General features: G+C 47.7%; 1 protein-coding gene across 1 annotated transcript in view; it reads right to left on the bottom strand.

Annotated features, from left to right (window-relative positions):
- LOC124979001 (RNA-binding protein Musashi homolog 2) overlaps positions 1–21,864 on the bottom strand; it is a 242,505-nt gene that overhangs the window by 209,207 nt on the left and 11,434 nt on the right. The window lies entirely within an intron of this gene.

Genomic DNA, 21,864 nt, shown 5'->3' with positions numbered 1-21,864 from the left:
AGCCAAGAGCTTTCCAGCAGGGCACTCCAAGTCCTCTGAGTCAGGTGAGACCACCAGGAAATGCCACAGCCCAGGGCGAGTGCAAATCCTCATCCAGGTCTCCAGATGCCTCTTAGCCTCCCACCTGCAGCATCCCACAGATCACCTGGCTTGATGAGAGCAACCGAAAACTGCCAGAAGCTGAGACTTCACGGCAACCAACCAGTGGGACACAGAGCTGCACCTCCATTCATGTCTCAGGAAGCTGACACCTAACCAAGATGCCCTCTCCTTTACCAAGTCCCCGGGGGACCTGAGCGTATAGACACCCAATGCCATTCCTTCTAACAAGAGAGCTAAACTCTCAAGCCAGCTCAGACTAGGATTTCCACGGTGTTTCCCTGCTTCTCTGATTAAACCCCTCATCTCAACCCACTTTCATCTTCCCACTTAGATACTGCACTTAAAAAAATTCCTTAGAGGGAGTGTTGTTGTTTCCTTAGCTGAACAGTGGCTTTCAACATAGTCCTGACCTTCCTGCCCCTCCCCCTCCTCGTCACCGAGCAACAGAAATTAAATTGATTCCCGCTATCAGTGCTCTGCATCTCAGTGATTATGCCCAGCCACCAGAAAAGCCAGCTTTCTGCTCCATCCCCTGAACCAAAGCCCCGTTGCTAAATTCAACCCACAGCTCAGGAAGGAGGGAAGGCAGGAAGAGGGGGTACCCAAGAGGCACAGGTAACAATTTATGGCCCCCTTGTCACTGAGGTCTTATCTCTGCAGTCAGTCCCTTTTGAGAAATGGCATCCGTTACTGAACCCGGGGAGGGCCGTCCCTCAGGAACCAGTCATTTGGGACAGGTGGCCCAACACAGAAAAGAAAGACTGCTGTAGAGAAAGAACCATCATGCACTGTGTAAGTCCCCTCTCTTGGGCATGCCACCACGTAGGTGTCCCAACTCAGGCAAACCTCCTGCCACTAGAAGAGAAGGCTAAGCCTCCCCAGGGAGCCCTTCCATAACCATTCTGTCCATGCTCGGTTCCCTTCTCCCTCTCTGGGAATGATACACTGTACTTTCCTTTCAAAGCACCCATGATAATCTGTAATTTCACATGTATGTGTGTCTGTCTAAAGTCCCTCTGTCTAATGTCAGTGTCCCCTCATAGATTAGGCTTCATGAGGCCAGACCATGGCTGTGTTCTTTCCCACAACGTCATGTACTCAATGTTTATTGAATAAGTGAGTGAGAGAAAGAGACGCTTGCTGTAGGGCCTGAACTCAGCTTTCATTGGGTCTCTTTGGGGATCATCTGGTCCACAGTTTGATGCAGGGAACACACCACAAAACCTGCAGGGCTCTCTTTTCTTTCCTCAGACCTTTCCTTATCTTGGTCTGGGTAACAAGTCAGAAAAATGCATCCCTGCCCTGCACGGAAGAAAAGATAGAACCAAGGACAAATACTTTGGGAAAAGCTTTGGTGCAGTGAACAATGGAATCCTTCACCTGGCTGGCCACCCACTGCAAACATTCTTTCCCTCCTCTCCCCAGGCCCTCATGCATGTTCCCAATTCAATCCTAAGTCTTCTCCATTGCCATGTTGGGATCCCAGGAATAGCAGTCTCACTGCCCAACCCCTCCCAGAGCTGGAATTTGAATTTTAATCTGACCCAAGTTCCATTACTGGCATCAGAGAAATCTGGCTCATCCAGTCATCTTTCTGAGGACCTGAGAGCAAAGGCCAAGTGACTTTATTTATTTCTACCTCCTTTTGTTCCAAAAGGGATTGGAGGTGTCTTACAAAAATGCCTACCACAGAGTCAGAAGAGTTAGGATGGGAAATACCAATTTCAAAAGCGAGGCCACCACCCCAAAGTATATATCACACTGATAAAAAGGCATTCCCACAAAATCTCAAATTCCATCCCCATCGGGATGATGGGCAGTATTTCTGCTGATAGTCCACAGATACTTTGCCACCATTCAAATGTCTCAGAGTTCAACCTTGGAGATTCATCGACAATGCACATAGCAGGCTCCGGGCCGTAAGTGTCTGTGACGTCCTTGAGTTGGCTGTCAAATAGCGCTCAGCTGGGGAAAGCTGCTGGAGTCCACCCGGGAGAAGGAACGGGAAAGGTGAGGGAAATGTTTCTTTCTAAAACCTGAGCACTCTCTGCTTCATCTCTGCTTGCACAATAACCCTGCCTGACCCTGGGCAGGACTAGATGCTCTCTTTGTCCTTCCAATTTTAAAATGTTTATGATTTTGTGATTCACTGTCATTCACAGGAGTGGCGTTCCTGGAATGTCCACCGCAATCTGCTATCTTTCACTTCCAGCTACGTCTAAACTTCCCAACTCTGCCGTCGTCCCTTTGAGGATAGATTGTCCAGAACCAGGGACTCCTCTGTCCCAGGTTCTTGGGTCTGTCAACCTCCATTTCCCACACCTGCCAAACCCCCCTTTGGCCAAGCCTGACCCACACTGGGCCTCACTCCCTTCACCCCCCAGCTGGGTACCAGGGTTTGGTTTGGTTTGGTTTTTTTTTTTTTTTTTTTTGCCCTGCACTTTTCAGAGAACTCAATACCCAGAACACGAGTACAAGTTCTTCCCAGAAATGTATGCACATTCTTCCTTCTTCTATCATCTGTTCCCAGTCCTTGTCATAACAGAAAATATTTACCGAGTGCATATCCTGTGTCACACCCTCTCCTGTGCCCTGTTCGTGAATTCTCTCTTTCAGTCCTCACCCATCCCAGCCAGAGAGCTGCTTTGCTATCCCTCCTCGCGCCCAGGTCAGCACGCTGAGGCTCAGTGAGGTCAAGTCCCTTGTCCAAAGCCACGCCAGGATCAATCCCAAGGTTACGTCATTGCAAAGCTCTCATCCACTGTGCTGTATCGTGATGTCTGACTCCACATCCATTAAGAAATTTCCGAATCATAACGCCCTCATTACTGGGTTACCAATTTTTCAGATATGCACTCATTCCACGAGCTAAGCCCATAGCACCGTGGCACAAGGAAGAAACTGTGGGTTTCCTAGTTCAGCAGACCTGGGCTCTGATCCTTATGAGCAGCCTCACAGTCTCTCAGAGCTGCAGCTTTCCACATGTAGGGAACCAACCCCACCTGCCCCCGTGTCTCCTGGGGCCACAGCTTGGTTACCATGCACGTGTGGCAGTTCCTGGACAGATAAAAAGATTTTTTACCTGTTTTTACGAACTCACCTCCTACAACTCTGTGAAACATATAGAAGTCCATCACTTGGTCCCATCTGAAGAGCAATGAATCCATCACCAAGGACCTCCGGACACCTTAAAGGAAGTCACGTGCAACAGAGCTGCCCCAGGCCTGCCTGGCTGCCGAGGCCCCACGAAAGCACAAAAACGATTTTCTAATTAAGTGGTAAGTGTGCAGTATTGACTTTTAAGGGCAAGAGGAGCTCAGGTGGAAGGCGGTGGATTAGAGATGTGCGACACAAGGACTGAACTGGGGCATCGAGGCCAGATGGCCTTCTCATGGCCCTGGCTCCCTCTGATCTGGTCTCTACAGAACAGACGGAGTGACCTTTAGAAACAATGATTCTGTCCTTGGTTGGCTTTAAACCTTTCAAAGCTTTCCATGGCACTTTGAACAAAAGGTAAACTTTTTTCTATGGCTCACAAGACTCCCCTTAACCTACCTGTGTCTTCTTCCTTCTCCAGGTGCCATCACACCACACCTGTCCTCTTATTGACTCTTGAAAAGTCAACTTCCATCCCACCACCGGGTCTTTGCACCACCATTCCCTCTGCAGGAACAACTGCACACCACTTCTGAGACAGCATTCCTGCTACTACATCAGAAGCAACCCCAAGCACTCTCTATTCCATGAGCCAATATTACTTTCATCACACCAAACAGCACAGTCTGATATATTTATTTTCCTTTTGTTATTGGAGTGCCTTCAACCCTCCACTGAAACGTGTGTTCCATGAAAGCGAACCCTTGTTCACTTCCCAGCACCTGGCATATGGTAGACACTCAATAAAAACCTGTTGGGAGCATGCTCAGTGCAGCACTTCACGACAGCCAAGATGTGGAAACAACCTAAATGCCCATCCAGGGATGAATGGATAAAGAAAATGTGTGCATGTGTGTACATACAATGGAATCATTGTCACCTCTTTGACATTCTGTCGTGTGTGACAATGTGGATGAACATGGAGGACAATATGCTAAGTGAAATAAGGCAGCCACAGAAAGACAAATACAGCATGATCTCACTTATATGTGGAACTGAATGAAAGTAAACAGTGGTCACCAGAGGATTGGGAGGGTTGGTGGCTCATGCTGGGGAAAGGGGAGATGTTGGTCAAAGGGCATAAAGGTTCAGTGAGAAGACAATTCTAGGAATCTACCACAGCGTGGTGATGACAGGTCATCAAAATGTGTACTTCAGAAGCACTGAAAGAGGAGATTTTAAAGGTTCTCGTCACAAAGAAGTGATAAGTGTGTGGTAAGCATGTGAGGTAAGGCACACGCTGATGGCCTTGGTTGAATCACCACAGAACACACATGTGACCTAACACCACACTGCACCATTAAATACACACAATTAGGTGTCAATTGTGAATGTATTTAATTTTTTTTTTTTTTTTTAAATCACAGTGCCCCCACCCACCCCGCATTTTAATGGGGGAAGTCTGTGAGGCCAGGCAGGGGTGGGTGACTGCGTACACTGAAGAGATCCCTGGACTCAGAACTAGGGGACCTTGTTTTGAAACATAGTTTCATACATTTTTGTCCCCTAGGGCTGCCATAATGAAGTACTGCAACCTTGGCAGCTTAAAGTACCAGAGACCTATGGTCTCATTCTTCTGGAGGCAAGAAGTCTGAAACAGATGTGTTGGCAGGGTTGGCTCCTTCTGAAGACCCTAGGGAGGCCCTGTGCCACGCCTCTCCCCTACTTTCTGATGGTTTCCATCACTCCTTGGTTTCCCTGTCTGGTGGCCATCTCTGTCTCCGTTTTCAAACGGCATTCTCCAGTATGAGTCCTCTGTGCCCAAATTTTCCCTACTAAGGTTACCAGTCGCTGCATTAGGGCCCACCCTAATCCAATACAACCTCATGGTAACTAATTATATCCTGTACTCCCAAAGAATGTCACACACTGAAGTTCCAGGTGGACATGAATTTGGGAGAAGACACCATCCAACCCAGAACACCCTCCCGCACAATGTGCACCCTCAGAGAAGGCACCTGAGGTGTCCTAGCATCCCTTTCTGCACCATTCCATGGCAGGTCTCAAATCCGGTCCCAAAAGGCAGGTGGCAGTACTGATCCTCATGCCCATCAAACCAGAAAGGCCCCTCTGCAAGCAGTGACTCCAGGGGACTCTGCTTTTGCTACGGCAGGAAGAGGGGAGTCACTGCAGGTTGGGAGCAGAGGTGCACACAGGGCCTAAGGAAGACACAGCTGGGCGAGAGGTCAGACAGATTAGAGCCGGAAACAGCATGACGGGGACCACGTCAGGAAGCAGAAGTGCCTCAACCTGGCTTGGGACAAGGACAGCAGGCAGGAAAAAGAAGAGATGAACACAGGGGCACCTGGCAGACGAGCATCAGACTCCGGGAATGAGTCAGGAAGAGCTATCAGTGATGCCACTGTTGTCCCAGACAGGGACACAGGGCAGGAGTCAAGGAGAATCTGAGAGGGTGGAGGGGGAAGAGCCGGGAACAGTCAAGTGGAAAGGTCCAGCAGCGGCGTGGTGGGAGCTGCAGGGGAGAGGCCTGGCTGAGGCGGACAGTGGGAGAGAGGGACAGTGGGGGAAGCTGTGTGGGTGCAGGGGTTCTGGGGACAAACACCTCTGCTGAAGGGGCCGAGAGCGCAGGTGGACCCAAGGATAGCCTGCCTGACACCAGACAGGGGCAGCCCTCCAAAACACCTGGTGTGCATGTCTCCACCTCTCCAACTGAGGGAACGGCCTGGGAAGCACACACGGCAGAAACCTGAGGCCAAGAAGCATCAGGAACGGCGCCTGCTCTGTGAGGGAGGCAGCAGCGCCACACGGCAAGGAGACACACCAGGGCTCCAACGGAACCTGGGGCACCTCTGAGCCTAACACACCTTCTATGTCACAGCTGAGCAAACTTAAAGACCCTTTCCAACACTGAAATTGCGTGATTCTCACCCACCAGAGCCATATTAAGTGCCTGGTAATTCAATAATTCAATTAAGAAAGCTCAATTTTTTTTAAGGCTTAATATTTAATGGAAGGGTTATGAAGTGCAACACAATTCACTGTGATTAATAGTCACAATTAAAGGCTGAGCGCATTGAGAGAGGCGCAGCTGAGTGGGAGCACACCACTCTGCAAGGGCACACCGGGAGTCACACCTACAGCCTAGGGGAAGCCTTCCCTCCATGTCCCACATCCAGCCAAGCCCTGGCCAGAGCAGCTCCAAGTGAGGGTTCTGTGTACAGAATTATCTGCAGATTCACTCAGGTGCAGCTGGACACTACTAATGGGCAGAGCACCAAGTGGGGTCCATGCCCACCTGCCCATCAAATCAGATCCTGCTTGCTACCGAGTTGGAATGGTGCCCACCCTTACCAGCAGTCTCATTCCATCTCAATCAAATGTTCCAGAGGAGGACAGTCAGAGAAGGAATACGATCTGTCGGACAGGAAGAAAGGACAGCTGAACTCTGACAAACCAGTCCAAGGGTGGCAGGAAGCTGCTGACTTCTCTGCCTTTTCATGTCACAGAGACCCTCACTCTGAGACCACTGGTGCCTCTGGCCTCCAGCAACCCAGATGCAGGGCTCATGCGAAGACACGACCCCGGCGATGCTACAACACACCTGGCCTTCTGTTGCCTCTACGTGTAAATTCAAGGGAAGATGCAGACAGCCACACTGAAGGTGCTCAGGGCTGATTCCATTCATGACCCATTTGATATTTGATATCTGAACCCAAGGCAGTGAAAAGTGACCTGCTAGGATCAGTTCACCCCTAATCACTTGGTGGTACTGCCTCTTTTGGGCCTTCCAAATTACCATCCTTCAGTTAACCAGAAGGGCAGGGAGCTGCTAGCAGTCACCCTGCAATTTTAAGTGGGTTTCATCAACTAGAGGCATTGATCTAACAGTGGAATAAAGAGTGTGGTCTCCACAGTTAACAGCTTTTGTTGCCAGAGACGGAGCAAATGGGTTTCTGTTTGTCTGTAGTTCCTAGAAGCACCTTCTCCATGCTTCCAAAACCATGACTAGGGCCAGATTCAGGAAGTGGAGGTGTGCAGGACAGCCAGCCAGATCCTTGGAACAGCGAAAGCTCCTTCGCCTCTCTATACTTTAGATCCCTTGGCCAACTACCACCTCAGTATGTCTTGCCCTGCTTCCTCCATTTCCCCAGTATGGTGCCAGTCACCCTTGAGTGAGAAGATGAGCTAAGTCCAGCCAAACACAAAGACCAGGAAAAATGGCAAGTGGGTGCCCTGAACCTGTCAGCCTTGAGAAGAAGACAGCCGAGGGAATCCCGAGTGTAGCCCTAGAATCTCTTTTCATAGGAAGGTAAAGGGGTGACAAGGGGGAACCAGAAAAATGCATTCCACGAAAGGAAGCTTGCTCCTTCAGAAGCATGTGTGTGCATGTGAGGTGAAGATTTCTAAGCAAGAGAAAAGACAAATGGACAGCTGTCCTGGATCACTAGCATACCTCGGGTCCCAACATGCCAGCTAAGTACAAGAGAGAACCCGCTATTCCTGCCCATGAGGAATATGCCCGTAGGCAGCATCGACCCTCATTTTTGATATCAGAGAACCGTGAGAAGAGAAAAGGTGAGCTTGGATTGGGCACGGGGAAAAAAAAAAAAAATTTAAAAGCAATACTAATTAATTATCACCACTGATGTAAACTGTTTGCCATTCATCCCTAATTACTATGCAGCAAAATGATGGTGTTTACCATTAAAAGTGCATCACGTTAAAACTGGGGTGGGTTTTCTCTGGGGGTCACAGAATTGCCAATGAATGGGCAATTCATGGTCATCTGCTAACAACCTCAAGACTCTGGAGGGAGTCCCATTCTTATAAATAATAAGACACATATGGTTTAAATAAGCACCGTATTGAGCATTCACTGTGTGTGAGGTCTTCTGCTAAAGCCTTAACATGCATCTGTCTCCTTGAAGAGTCCCAATCCTATAAAATACATTCTATTTCATCACCATTTCATAGACAGATGAATTTGCCCAAGGTCACACAGTTGGGATGTGATGGGGCCAAGAACTGGCAGCCAGGCCCGCCTGCCTCCAGTGTCCACGTTCATCACCAAGATGACAACTGCAAAGCAAATGCACAGAAAATGAGTCTGGAAGGACACATGCCAAAATGCTAATTGTGACTGGCTCTCCATGAGACCAAGTTCTTCCTTTTGCTCAGCTAGTTTGATGTGATTTTTCATAAGCATTCTATCACGCATGTGAATTACCTGGGGGCTGGTTGTTTTGCTGGCTTGTTTTTTAAAAGACGACAGCTCCACCAGCCAGGACTCCTGCCGACCTAAAGCAGAATCCACAGTGGAGAGGTGGGAGTTGGGGCACGAGGGGCACAAGTGGCACAAGAAGCCCTCGCTGGTCATCTAGGCCAACCTTCAGTGTGCTGCAGACGCCCTTGCTATCTGGTCCCTAACAGATGGTCCTCACTTCATCACAGCCTCCCCGGATGTCGGGTGACTGGATGGAAGCTGCAAAAACATCCAGCTGGGAGGGACAGCGGCAGTGAGAATCACTGGATGATCAGTACAAACACCGCCCTGCTAAAACAGCTTTCCCAGCATCCGACAGCACGCTATCAGACTTTCCTCCTCTTACTGGGAGGGCAAAATGACTGAAGTTCATCTTCTAGACATAGAAAACAAAAACAAGAAAGCTTCCAAAACTGAGCTCAGCCTTTCCCCACTCCCAGGATCTCAGAGCAATGATGCATGTTTGGTGGCCGTGTGCGATCAGGGTGAAAAGCAAGGCTGACTCAGAAAAGCCCAGGTACATCTAAAAGGTCCTATCTGCGGCCAGGTCTAGAAGGTCTGCCTGCTTAGACTTAGGACACTATCAGATCCAGAAGGACAGGTCCCTACTTAAGGAAGAGCCAGATATGATGGGTAATACCTGGATGGCATCAGCCTACGTCTAAGGCACGTCATTGCTGCGTTGAGTCTGCTCTTTGGAACACACTGGATTCCCAACGCCCAGTTCTGTGTCTGGACCATCGCAAGTACAAACTGATTCACAAATGTATGCTGAGTGGCAAAGAGGTCATTGCCCAGGAGACTGAAGGGCATTCAAATTCACCAGTGAAGAAATGATGCACACGGGCACATTTACCTTGGGAAACAGACGATACAGGGGGCACGGGAGGCAAAGGAAACGTCCTAATTGTGCCTTCACCTTTAAGCTTGGTGATAATAGAGACAAACCATAAGATTTAGAAGACTTTGGTTTGAGATCTGTCTTTTTGCTACTAAGTTAATTTTGTGTGCCCCTGGAAGAGTGAAAGAACCCAATTGCTCTAAATATGAAAACTGTTAACAAACGGTTCCCAACTTTAGCTATGTAACAGGACTCTTAAAAGCAGAAGTTCTGCCACCCAATCTGCAAAGACAGGTCCACAAGTTCCTATTTTTTTAAAGGCTCTTTAGATAATGCTGGTACAAAAAGAACCAGTGACATATAAAACCATGGATATGACATATATATTTTATAAATCTTTATTTATATGCTGGTCTATAAAATATCCCTATCTCTACATATTAAAATACACATGTGGAAAGGGGAAAGGCTGCTCACGCACACAGCTCTGAAGGCCAAAGTCACGGACTCTGTACCTCAAGCAGGGAAGCAGATTTTCACTCCCGAAGATTCTTCCTCAAATTTTTAAAAGCCAGCAAAAGTGGAAGATGATGCCTTAGATTTGTAACAAATAAAATTTGTCGGAAATAACACAGTCAAAATTTTTATGGACTTACATAGGGAATTCACCCTGACTGGATTCCCATTTAGAGTGGTTGGACTAAGTAACTTTTTAGACAACGTATTCCTAATTTCTGACGTCCTCACATTTATTAATCCTCGCTCTGCATCAGACACTTGACACAGGTTGTCTCTGAGACCCTAGGACCACATGTTGAGGAAGCTGGCCTTAACTCTTGACTCGTGAGCTGGCGAGAGGCTGGTCCCTGCTCACGCTGTCTGCTGCTGCCAGCTGATTCCCCATATCCCTTAAGGACCTTAGGTACACTCCTGCCTCTGTTCATGCCAGTCCCACCCAAGAGAAATGCGGGGCTTCTCCCAATCAGAGCCCTTCAAAACGATCTGAAATCCCTTCCACAGGACCCAGCCCACCCTGACTAGACCCGGAAGCAGAGATTTCAGCCCTCAGAAGCCCTGGGTCCTGCTGGCATCTGGCGCTGCTTTCCCACTGGACAGAGAGAGTTTGCCTCCTCTTAATCCCTTCCCCAAACACTTCTCTGGCAGGCAGTGCTTAACTAAAACCTTCGCTCTGAGCCTGAAGAGCACAGGATGCTATTGAAATCAGGGCTCTGTGAACTTTAAACCTTTCTCTGGAGAAGGTTTTGATGAAATGCAGATGTGGAAGGTAACAGGAGATGAGAGAGGCCGCGTGTGCCCCAGGCCTGCGCCCCCAGCCTGCTCAGGGCACTCTGACACAGTGTGGAAATCCATTCATGGTTCACCCCCTCTGCTCTGCCTGTAGCTCCCACGAGGGTGGGGACACTGTAACTGCACAAGTCACCTCAGCACCTGGTCTATCAAAAGCACTTGGCAATTTATTTCTTTCACTCAATAAATGAAAATGGACAAAAGATCAAAAACATGACCACAATGGGAGAAAAGTTGCCTGAGAGAACTCCCAATGCTGAAACTTTGTAATTGGAGAAAAGTCCACAGCATTGGCCCTGGGTGTCTGCTGGGTGCAAGGCGCTGTGCATATGCCACAGGGGACACTCACAAAAGCAGCAGTCTGCAGTCCCCACTAAGCTGGAGGGAAAAGATAAACAGGGAGCAAGCAGAACCTTTATCTTAAAAGACCAATGCAAAATTTAAATAACAATAGCAATGCTTTCACAAGGCAGCATGTAATTGCCAAATGTATTATATGAAGAAAAAAAAAGTCACAATTTGTCTTCAGTTATGTCCTGTCTAGGACAAAACGGGAACGCGGCTGAGAACAACGATCAAAAACCCACAGAAAATCATGACTACACATACCCACTTGAAAACATTTTATCTTGAGCCATTTTTGTTTCAAGATGACAATCGGAAATGCAAACTCGACTCTGGTCTATCCTGACACAAGTCAAGGTTTCACGGATCATTAAGGAACAGAGAGGCGGTGTAAAAGCATTTAAAAGTCAAGGTAAATCAGATTCCTCACTTTTCAATATGTTTTTTTTTTTTAAATCATATGACACATTTCAGAGGAATGCAAATTTTAGAAAACTCAGGCGCAAAAATCCGAAGACCAAAAGCACGGGCTCTCACTGACACTGCCTTCCCTGGTAGAAATGTAAATGAGTACAACCTCCCTGTGGGGCAGTTTGGCAATAAATAGCAAATTGTAAAATGTATTATTATCTCCTTATTGTAAATGAATTGCTGGGTCAGAGTCTAGCAGGCACAGGAGAGAAATGCATTCACAAGGGCGGTCCTGACAGCACTGGTTATAATTCCAAATAATGATCCTAATGATACTGGAAACAACCTAAACGTTCCTAACTAAGGGTTTGAGGAAGTCAATCATGGTACATCGATATCACAGAAACAATAGGGCACACTGACATGGGAAGATGTCCCTGACACACTGTGGATGGGAAAAGCTGTCTGGCAAACACCACACACCATCCCACTTCTGGAGGAGCGTTCACCACCACGTTTATCCACGCGCAGACAGGCCTCTGGAAAGCTGCACCAGAACATCACAATGGGTTCGCCCAGGGCCATGAAAACAGAGGGCACTTGTCAGCTCTTTGTTTACTTCTGCATTGAATTTTTTCTAGCGTGCCTTTTTGTTTTTTCAACAAGATCATAACTCAGTTAAAAATAAACTTCCTTCATTTACAGATCACCCAAGCTCTAGTTTGGGAATCTTCCAGAATACCCCCAGGCAACCCATCTACCATCCTGGCCCTCTCCTGCTCAGGACTCTGAGTGATGGGACGTGAGGGCAATGCCACTCTGCCACCTGGGAAGCCGGTGGTTTCCAATCCTCACGAGTGTCCTGAACCAGGCCCTACAGGGCAGGACCCAATGGAAACAGACTCTGCCCCTGGAAGGAGATGAGGCCTGGCTGAAGAGCAGAAGTAGGGAATCGAAAAACAGCTCCCAGGCCCAGCCTCCAATGGATCCCATGAGGGTCTGCAGGCCAGGCTCCTGTCCCTTGTTTCTAAGTCACTGCACCTCCCCTCCAAGCAAGGGAACCTGCTGCCTGCCCCTGAATCATCCATCAGGCACAGAGGCCCGAGGCAGCCTGAGGGGCTGGCAGGGGCCGCTGACAACAGCCTCCACTATCCCTCTGCGGGAAGCACTTCCACCCACCTGGCATTCACCTGGCAAGTGCAATCTTCTGAAAACCACAGGATGCTCCGAAGCGACCAGGAGGCCCAGAGCCCTGCAGTCCATGACACCAAAATAATGCAGTTACCAGTTCCTAAGAGTGGGTGGGGGTGTGGCTCTGTAGTAGAGTGGTACCTTGGAAGAGGTCTGCATTGCATTCCCAGCAACAAACACACACGCACACACCACCGGACACAGTTCCCAAGTCTCACACCACATGGAGTCCAGGCGGCAGCTCTGTCTTTTGACTTTTGGAACTGTGAGAACAGTTTCAAAGGATCCTCAGGAGAAGAGGAATGGAAAGGGGGAACCTACAAGTCAGAAACCCCACTCTGAGCAGGGTATGGACTCCTCTCAGCACTCAGGAAACAAACAGGGGTAAGGGAAGAGATGGGCTCAAGGGCACAGAGCCACTAGTGGAAGGACTTCAAATGTTTGTCTGAGTTTGCTCTTAATCCCACAAGTCTCCCTTGCAGTACTGGAGGGACAGCATTTTTCTCGCCCTGATTCATTTTCTCCTTCAGTGTCTGGTTTAAAGAGCTTAACAGAAGGTGTCTACAACCCAGGGCTCTCTCCCTTCCTGGTAATGATGCACACGGAGCATGCCCCGGATGGTTCAGGGTTCACGCTGCCCCCAAAGGATCTCCTAGAACCAGCTCTCCACACAAGCAGCTGGAACATCACAGTGATTGCCCCTGTAGGAGATGTATATAATAAAAATTGAATGCTGCAGCATGAACTTCATACATACTTGTCCTCTTGGTTTATTCATCAGAAATAATTATCTGTGCTTGCTTTCACAAGAGCACATATTTTATAGGGTACATTAAAATTTAATGGATTTTTAATAATATTGTAACTACCGCGAGAGAGAAACTGGAAAAAGCCACACCACATGTCTCTGCTGCATTTTGGTGGTTTGGCGGCTACAGCATCGCAGAGGAAGAACTAATTTGGCAGGGAGGGGTAGGCAGGGGAGGGTGAGGAATTCTGACGTCACACACAGGGTGGGTGTGAAACTCTGTAACGACTCCTGGCACAAGGGAACCGTGCTGAGGTAGGAAGTCAAGGAAGACAAAACAGCAAGTCAACAGACTGGTGTTCCCAAATGGGAAGGAAATCATGCCCAACTTAACCTGAGGGAGGGCATCTTGGGACCCAGATCAGACTCAGAAGGAGGTTAGCAATGGGGTCCCAAAAAACTGACATGTTGGAGGTAGAAAGTCCCTTGCAGGTCTAGCCAACAGAATACAACCCTAGGGCTGGAACAGATCTGAAATGCTATTCAACTTACGTAAATCCAAAATGTATGGAAGGAAGAGAGGAGGCTCAGAGGAGGTCAGTGCTGTTCAAGGTCACAGAGAGAATTAGCAAGAGTCCACATGGGGCTTTTTCTATGGCCATGCATGGCACAGGTTAAAAGGATATTCTTTAACTCTGATGATACAGATAATGTCAAGTCTTGAATAATCATTATTTATTATTATTTAATAATATGCTGGATTCCAAGTTTCACATTTTTAGCCATTTCTGGGAGCAATTATTGTTCACGGACCACCTCATATGGTTTTTACTCTGATATGCATCACAGAAAAACACTCTATCTGAACTTTTTGGGAAAAGTTCTCTCTCCCCTTATGGGACTCAAGCACAGGTAGATGAAAAATTCTTTACAGCAAGAGTGTCTTACCCAGAGACCAAGATGAGGTGGCTCCTGGGTCCCTCATGAAAGGCTCCACAAGTGCCCAATGCAATTGTCCAGGGCTTCCTGATGTGTCACCAGCTCAGAGACCAGTATCTATTTCTGGCCAAGGAAAGGAGCTCATGGTCCCCGCCACCACCGAGACACCACAGCCAGGCTGACTCACCCATTCGCGATCGCGCTGCCAAAAATAACACCTTGCCAAAATTACGTTTCCTAATCTGTGACAAAGTAATATCCAAATTAAAATGAAAAAAGGCTTAAATGTTAAGTGAGGATGGCGATTTATCTTGTACTGATTTATATAATGCACCACGCATCTCAAATGGGCAGATTTTTCCATGACATCAATTCAGGCCACAAGCAGGATTAGCGATGACCATGACGGCCGGAGAATGAGGATGGATTTGGAGTCTACTAGTCCTGAATCATCTTCCTCTGTCCTCCGCAGCTTCGCACCACTGCGCATGGGCCCTTGCGCTCAGTCTCGCTTCCCTCACCTGTGACAATGGGCACAAGAGTATCTGCCCTGCAGGGGTACTGTAATAATTACACATTTGTATATTAACAAAAGTCATCAGCATAGTGAGCTATCACACAACAGAGACGTGATTGATGATAACTGTCATAAAAAAAAATGCCTGGAATTTACTATCGCTAGACATGACTTGAATGGGTTGATAGTTCCTTCTACTTTTCATACACAGAGCTACATAAACGCAAAAGCTGTGTCATATACTCAAAATACTGAACACTGGAGCAGTAACTGCACAAGGGTCCTCTATCTGTCACTTCACCAAGGCGTGGGTTTTATTGAAGTACTAATACAATGTGTCATTTTAGGAAGAGGAGGCGTGGAGGAGTTGTGGGAAGAATGGATAGGAGAGAGGAAGTGAAGGCCAACAGCAGTTCTAGAAGGTTCTGGATGCCCGGGCCTTGTCTCCGACTGTTTCCTGCAGGGCTCCTTCCAGCTTCCACACCATACACACACCAGGTGACTCCCATCAGCATCCCGCACGAGAGCCATAACTATCTCCAGCTAGAGACACTAAGTCAAAGTAATCGCGCGACCTCTCAGTGTCAACACGCGCTTCGACGGAGGGCAGAGGACTGCCACGGGGCCATTAAGTGAGGACATTAAAAGCGTTGATGTAGCTAAAGCACATTAACCTGCGGAGGAAGCCAGGCTATAAGCTGCAGCTCCACCGACATAATAAAAAGTAAAGAGGCCTCAGTAATGGAACCAATATTACAGCCATTGATATAAATTATACCTCAGAACAGGGGAGAAGGGGGTGGGATGTAAAAATGGAACAAGTTCAAACTTCTTTTATTGTAATAGTCTCCAGTTGAGCATAATCACCAAAGCTATAGTGCGATACGATTGCCAAAACTAGACAAACATCTGTGAGATGGATTCATCTCAGAGGGGAGGCCAACAGCTTGTTATCATTAAAGCGGCGATGCTCGCTCTGCGATTGAACTGCAGGCCGCCTTGTTACTGCGTTTGCGGAGGCAATTGTACCAGATGTTGGCAACTATCTTCAGATAGATGACAGGCACCTGCTGTTGAGGAAATTAAGCTCCTCGTTGGCCTCTCTGATTTGGGGAGAGGGAGGGAGGGACAAGAAAGAGTGACCCTCCCACACACTCCATGGTGAGGCACTATGCTGACCCAGAGGGTGGGTCGGGCTTCCTGCCCGATCACTCCCCCGCAACTCCTCATGCCAAAGACCCAAGAAGGGTCCACGAGGTAGGGAGGCAAGGTGGAAAAGTTTGGGAGGCATCAAATTCCGGCTGGAGACATAAAGAGCTTTGTGTGATCAACTCCCTCAGCAGGTTGCTCTTGGTAACGGTCTCAGAGACTCTTCAAGAGATCCTAAATTTGAAACATGGCTATGGACATTAATCATCATTAAAAGCCAAACAGGCAATTTTCAAACCATGTCATGCTGACTCAGATGGAGACAAAGACTTGGAGAAGGGGGGAGGATGAGGACAAGAGAGATAAATACCCCCCATGCCACCATGGACAAATAAAAATCATGAGAGCCCGTAATTCATTTTTCAGAGCGCCCTGAAAATCAGCCGCCGGTTATCTGACAGCAATGATTCACTCCCAAGTCAGCAGGGCTGGCCCGGGTCTACCTTGCTGAGAGGTGGCCTCACAGAAAGCACCCATAAAACGCAATCGCAGAGGTCCCAGGCGGGGAGGTGCCACCGGACTCTTCCCTAGCAGGACAGCCCACAGAGCTGCCAAGGACCAAGCAGATGGCTCCATCCTGAAGGACTGAATTCTGCTGACAAGGTCGAGTCCAATCATCTCTGCCTTTGCTAAAATATATTTATGTGGCCCCTCTGATGACCATGGGGTTATTTCTGAGCGCAGAGTCGATTCTCCTTCCTCTTCTCTGACCAGAGTTGAACTGGGATTGGGATATCCTACCCCCAAGGGCTGACCCAAGGACATCAGTGCTGACAACTTCCTCAAGAGAGGGCAGCAACTGGGACTCAGGGATGGGGCAGGTCCTGCCAGGCCCCAGGGGTTCAGATACCCATGGCTACTGGGTTCCTCTTGAGCCTCGGTCTTCGTCTTGTGAAAGGCTCTCCAACGCTCCCTCCAGGTTCACACAGCTAAAAGCCCAAAGCTGTCTAATCACAGCCCAAGAGATTAAATGACTTGGTCCAAAGAGTTGAAAATTTAACGGACATGCTAAATCCTAAGTCTCTACCTCTACCGGTAGTCCAATTTGGGCTTACTCTAATATTTTGCCACAAAGTAAAATGAAATATACTTCTTTAGCCTGTAATTAAGGTTGTTTCATGTCCTTAACCAATAAGAACTTCTTTGCTCTGTTTAAAAGAGAGAGAGAGAGAGAGAAATATTTCAAAGTTCCTAGGACAAGAAATGACAAATTTTCAGAGAAACACTTACCAGAGAATACAGAAATCAAGGCATCAATTTAATTTCACACTCTACCTGCCTTGGACTAATTTGTGTAAATTACATTTCATACTAAGAACCTCAGTCCACGTGACCACAATGGAGAAATAAGCAGCTTGCATCAAATTGAGTTTTTTCAGGTATAAATATATAGCTCTTTTTAGCATGTGAAGGTTGAGCTGTATTTTCAATACAGGTTTTATATAAAAATTTCCAAGTGTTAATTTCCACATTTTCATCGACACATCAATGTCATTAGGCTTTTACAGAGAACTTAGGAGTGCAAATTAATCCATGTGAATCCGGTTTTATCTTCTTTTAGGAAAATGATTATAACCAAGTTCTCAGCTCACGGGCGTGAGTTAGCAGAGTCAAGGATCCATTGCACGAAGCTGCACAAAGTTTCCATTTGGGCTTTCCATGTTCAGGAATGCAGCTAGACAAGTGGTGCATGACAGGCAAGCCTCTGCACATGTGTTCCTGGGGAAATTCTCTAGCCAGTGGCTGCCACAGCCACCCAGAGCACCTGTCCCTCAGCAACAGTACCCCATGGCCCAAGAAGAAGCAAGACTCAGGACATCACTTCTTGCTGTCTGCAGTAACATTCCCGGGTGGCTGACATGACCTTGCACCTTTTTTACCCTCCCCAGTCTCTGTATTTGCAGCTACTTTAAAAGATTTTTTCAAATGGATTAAAGAGGTGGCATCAGATACATCTTTCTAACGAATGTTTTAAAGAACTATTTTTCCAAATGAGCATACCCATGTCTATGACTAACCCTAACAATCTCCTCAGTTCTATGAAATCATGGAGTTCTTTCAGACTCAAGTCAGGACCTGGGAACATCTGAGGCAGTAACTTAGGGCCCACGGGCCAAATGCAGCCTGCCGCCTGCTTTTGTAAATGAGAGTGAAATTGGAACACAGCCAGGCTCATTCATTTGCATACTGTCTGTGGCTGTTTTGTGCTACACCAGCAGAACTGAGTGGCTGGGACAGAGACTGCATGGTCCACAGAGTCTAAAGTATGTGCTATCTTGGCCCTTTACAAAGTCTGTCAACCCCGGGGCCATACAACATGGTGCTCAGAATGGGAATATGAATACTAATATGAATAATAAGCCAGTATAATCCCTAACACTGAGATGGTTTGACACAAGAAAATAACAGTATTTCTTTTTGCTGTCTTTTTTTAAAAAGTTTTTTTAAAAAGGTACAACTGATTTGGGACACTTTTATATAAAGTGCCACTGACAGCAACTGTCATTTTCTTCTAGGTGCATCTGAGGAGTCATCTTTGTCTACTTCCTTGGGCTGCCAAGTCCCTTTTCTAGCAGATTCCATGTGAAATGCATGTGGGAAGCAACAGTGGGATTGAATAACAACATATGTTGCCTGAAATTGTCTAGTACCGAAGAGATGGGTGTCCACTGCCCCACTCATGGGTCAAACAAACAACACTGGGTTATAGCTGCTGGGGGACACAAAGCATAAGATGGCAGAGAGGGTGTGGGACGTGGCAAGAAGGGAAGAATGCTTAAAATCTGGGGCGTGTCCTCAGTGGTTAACACACTTGAGCAAGGTGGAGATAGGCACTGGGATTTGAGTTCCCTCCTGAACCCACTCTCCAAATGACCTCAGAGAGTCTCTACCTCAAGTCCATTGAAGTGGTCAATCTTTATTGGGTTCCTTACAAAATCGGCACAGACAGGGTTGTTCTGTCCAGGGGTGATGGGGCAAGCCAGGCTATGGGCTTCCTCCTACTCTCCACACCAACCTCTAATGCAACCCAGAACAAATGTGTGTCAAGCACCTTTTCCAGATGGATGCTCAAGATGGGCCTGACCCGCCTTCCATGGCTGCCTCAGGGAACAGAGGAGATGGCAGGTATAAAGGATGGGATGCTCAGGGGAGGAGCTCACAGCAAACTATAGTCCCTGTCAGGTTCCTCCCCTGGCCTCTCTACACTTAAAAGTGCACTGCAATTCTGTTCACTGGAATTCCCACTCCTTGCCTGCATGCCTGCCCCTTGTGGGCAGGGACCCCACCTCACTCCTCTCTGTGACCCCAGCATGATGCCTAATACCTAGATCTGAGATACTGAATGCATAGATGGGTGGACAACCCAACCAGCCCAGGGCCTTTCAACATGACCAGTGGAGATCACTCTCCTCTCTCTCCAGCTGTTACCACGGTCCCCAGCATCCTGAGAGCTCCTGACCCTCTCCAGTAACTCCCCCCACTAAGCTGAAGGTCTAGCAGCTGAAGGGAATCAGCATAAAACACGCCACAAAAAGCAACTCCCAACAGAAGCTCTTGGAGGGAGTGGTGTCAAATACACCCAAGCAAGAAGAGACGCTACCAGTAGTTTTGAGAAAGTCCCATCCCACCAGCAAACAGCAACTTCTATCAGAACAGGCCTTATGAAATCACTTGCAAGGGAATTACAGCAGCGACTTCCTATGGGAGGGGAAATTATTTTATGCGGCTTTCCTGTCTCATGTGCCTCCTTAATCCAAGTCATATGCAAGAAATATTTATCAAGGGTGGAAATCTCCCCATAGGTGTGTTTTAAGAGCAGGCAGCTCTGGAGCATGGCAGTTAGCTTTATAAAGCTGCCTAAAAGAACAATTTCAATGCATGGTCTCATTTGCTTTAAACTGATTCCTCCTTGCAAACAAACCAACCCCCCACAAATATCTGCTTTCCTGTACAGAGGAGAAGCTGCTGCTGCCAGGCCCGCACTGAGTACTTGGGGACACCATCATAAAGATGGTGGCTTTCTGTAGAAACTTGGCATTTATCATAGCGAGAGCATTATCTTCTCAACAGAAGCTGACAATTTGTCCCCTTCTTCCCTCGAGAGAATCCAGTGAGATCACATTTGCTTCCCCTGCATGCTGTTTCTCCTACAACAACATTTCTTTGCCTGGAAAGAAAATATTGTGACTCCTTGCCATATTCACTTCATTAGCATAAGAGGAGAAAAAGCCAAATCCTCCCATCGGCCTCCCCCCACCCCCCAGGAGCTCCAGCTGGGTTAAATCTAGCTGGATCTTAGATGCAGAATTTGTCAGAGAGCTGATGGTGGGGGAGCAGGGACAGGGACTGGGAACAACTAAGAAACTACCCCTTAAAAATTCGAAACCCATTCATTTGGCACAAGGAAGTGCTTTGCGCAGACGAAGGTAGGGAGTTTGTCACAGGGGGTGAACCTGATGGAAGCCAAGAATTTGAAAGTTTAGAAACACAGGGCGTGGGCCAGGTGCAATGGCTTGTTAATTCCAGCAACTTGGGAGGCTGAGGCAAGGAGGAATGCAAGTTCAAGGCCAGTCTCAGTAACTTGGCGAGGCTCTGAGCAACTCAGTGAGACTCCATCTCAAAATACAAAATAAAAGGGCTGGGGATGTGGCTCAGTGGTTAAGTCCCTGGAGGCGGGAGGTGAGAGAAACAGAGAGAGCAAAAGAGAAGCAGATAAGGAAAGAAGGAAGATAATCATTGAGCACCCACGTGGCAGACACTGTCTCTTTCTATATCCCCAGTAAATGAAATTGTAGCCCTGTGTAACAGACACACGAGGCTCAGGACGTTAAATCAATAGTGCAAAATCACAACGCTCATGGCAAATGGGGATATCTGGATTCAAACATTCACACTCAGGTCTACCTGATCCCAGAGTTCCAGAAGTATTCAACATCATCCCATGTCATCCAAACAATTCCTGGAGTCTGGCAGTGGCAACTTTGGAAAGGGAAAACACACCCACTAAAGCATCCTCCTGGTTCACCAGATCTCCAGCGTCAGAGACGTCAGTCCTTTGGCTTACAGTTACTGGACCCATTTCTGTTCCCCAGTCTTTGGATCAACCTGTCTGAGGGAGAAGCACCCAGTGCCTGCCAGGACGCCCACCCTGGAGTGTGTGTACAGCTATGAACCTGGATGAACCAAGACTCCCACTGGATTCTGAAAACCACAGATCGTGAGACCCTCCACTCAGCAGGTCCATGGCTTTCCTTAAACCAAAGACAGAATAAAGAGTAGAGAAGATGAAACACACACCAGATGTCAGCCCTCCTCAAAGACTTCCCTTCTCTGGGACAGCTGGGTGTCCACTCTCTGGACCAAGATCTGCCTGAGAATCCTCCTGCTCTGGAAGGGCCTTGCTGACTAGCTCACCCTGCCCAGACATCACCTGAGTTCCAGGAAGTTTTGGCTGTGGGGTCCAAATACCTCATTTATCCTGAGTGAAGGGACAACAGGCTAACGAGGCTGTAGCCATTTTTCCCCTGCCATTTTGCTGCTGCCATTATTCTGCCCTCCACCCACACACGCCATTTTACGACCTAGAGTGTTAGCCCGCAAACTTCCTCATCAGTCATTGGTCCAACTGTTATTAGCCCAAGAGTTTCCACTACTTAAGAACAGCTCCCCCGCCGTTTTCTCTCCGTCTCTCCCGCCCTTAAGGGCAGACACTCTGCTTAAAAAAATCTCTTGTGTGATTTCATATTGTGAGTTCCCATGTCCAGAGTGGTTTTCTGGGTGCTTTCACTGAGCAGCAAAGAAATAATTGGCTCCACATAAGGAAGGGTTCCATATAATTGAACATATTCTCTTAAAGATCCATTTTAAATAGA

The sequence above is a fragment of the Sciurus carolinensis genome, chromosome 3 (genome assembly GCF_902686445.1).
Source record: "Sciurus carolinensis chromosome 3, mSciCar1.2, whole genome shotgun sequence".
Lineage (NCBI taxonomy): Eukaryota > Metazoa > Chordata > Mammalia > Rodentia > Sciuridae > Sciurus > Sciurus carolinensis.
This window is presented reverse-complemented; position numbering and strand designations above follow the sequence as displayed.